Consider the following 2,170-nt stretch of genomic DNA (forward strand, 5'->3'; position numbering starts at 1 on the left):
CACATATATATACATATATATATATGCATATATATACATATATTTATAAATATATATACATATATATACATACATATATATATACATATAAGCATATATATGTGCATACACTCCTGGTCAAAATCATAAGAGCACTTAAGAAAGTAGGCGTTTACGCATATTATCGAATTTTTAATCAAACAAATGGTTGAAACCATTGCCAAAAGGGAAAATATGACGGAAAAAATGAAATCTGCTTCATTCGAAACCTTAACCCTGATCTAATAATAATTTTTTAAAAACAATTATTTTCATCTGGTTAAAATGATAAGACCACTGATAATTTATCTAACACAAGGCAATTATAAATTACTAAAAAGGGTCTCAGTATTTAGTATAGCCTCCAATATTACGAATTACTTCAAAAATTCTCTTCGGCATGCTTGCGTCTAAGTTTTTTATCAGTTGCGAAGGAATTTTATCCCATGTACTGAAAACTGAATCAGAAAGTTCCTTTATCGAATCATACTGGGTTCCATCCTTGAACACTTATTTTGCCATCCATCCCCAAAGATTTTCAGTAGGATTGAGGCCCGGAGAACATGCTGGATGATCTAACAATTCTATATTATTTGAAGAAAAGTTTTCTCGTGCTTGTTGAGAAGTATGTATCGCAGCGTTGCCAAAAGTTGTCTTGCTGGAAAATCCAATTTCTTCCACGCAGACGTGGCCCTTCAGTCCTGATAGAAGCATTTTCAAGCATTGAAATGTACTTCAATGATGTTTGCCGGCCTTTCACTACTTGCAACTTTAGGGTCCCAGCTGACGAGAAAGCACCCCAGATTATTAAAGACCCTTCTCCACTATGCCGAGTTGAAAAAGTCTATTTGGGCAAATTTTTATCATGCCAATAGTGTTGAAATCCATTTGGACCATCTAGATTAAACTTTTTCTCATCGGAGAAAATTACATTTTCCCACTTCTCTTCATCCCAAGTCTGGTATTTGGCGGCATATTTAAGTCCGTTAGTTTTGCGCTGTTCAAGAAGACGTGGTTTCTGCAGTCGCTTTAAATGATTGAAACCCTTTATTTTCAGATGCCTTCTGATGGTTTTAGGATTACATTCTGCAGCTGTTTGGCTTTTCAATCGACTTGAGCTCATATTGGAGTTTTTTTTTAACTTCTTCTTATACGGCGATCCAGTAATGGGGTTAATTTTTTTGGTCGACCTGGACTCTTTTTGTGCCCATATTGATCTGGATTTCTTAAAATATTTGTGATGACCGTTTTGCTATGATTCACTTCGTTTGCAATGGATCTATGGGAGAATCCATCCCTATTAAGCTCAAAGATCCTTCCTCTCTCAAACTCTGATAATGGTTTCCCTTTCACCATTTATAATTTAGTAAGATGTTTTTTATCCACTAACAAGTTGCTTTTAGTAACATAGAAAGATTTTCATAATCATTTTTTCAAAACTAGCCGATTTTATTAAAGTGGTCTTATCATTTTGACCAGGTGAAAATGTTTTTTGTTTTTTTTTAAATAGTTATTAGATCAGGGTTAAGGTTTCGAATGAAGACGATTTCATTTTTTTTTTTTTCATCATATTTTCGCTTTTTGGCAATAGTTTCAACCATTTGTTTGATTAAAAATTCGATAATATGCGTAAACGCTTACTTTCTTAAGTGGTCTTCTGATTTCGACCAGGACTATATATATATATATATATATATATATATATATATATATATATATATATATATATATGTGCATATACATATATATATATATATATATATGTGCATATACATATATATATATATATATGTGCATATACATATATATATATATATATATGCATATACATATATATATATATATGCATATACATATATATATATATGATGATTGCAACATATATATATATGATGATTGCAACGTCTTGTCAGACGAGTGCCACTCCCTCAGGCACCCAAATGTCCATGAGCCCCAACATGACTTTTCTTTTTTTTCTACTTTTTTTTATTTTCTCAGTGGCACCGGCGAACTCACGCACTCAAGCAGACATGACACTGAAGACGGTCACCGCCACACACACATACACATACGCACACACACATACACACACATACACAATACACAACACATACACACATGCACACATACTCAAACACATACGCACACACAA

Source organism: Euprymna scolopes, chromosome 35, assembly GCF_053919585.1.
Source record: "Euprymna scolopes isolate OS-2025 chromosome 35, ASM5391958v1, whole genome shotgun sequence".
NCBI lineage: Eukaryota > Metazoa > Mollusca > Cephalopoda > Sepiida > Sepiolidae > Euprymna > Euprymna scolopes.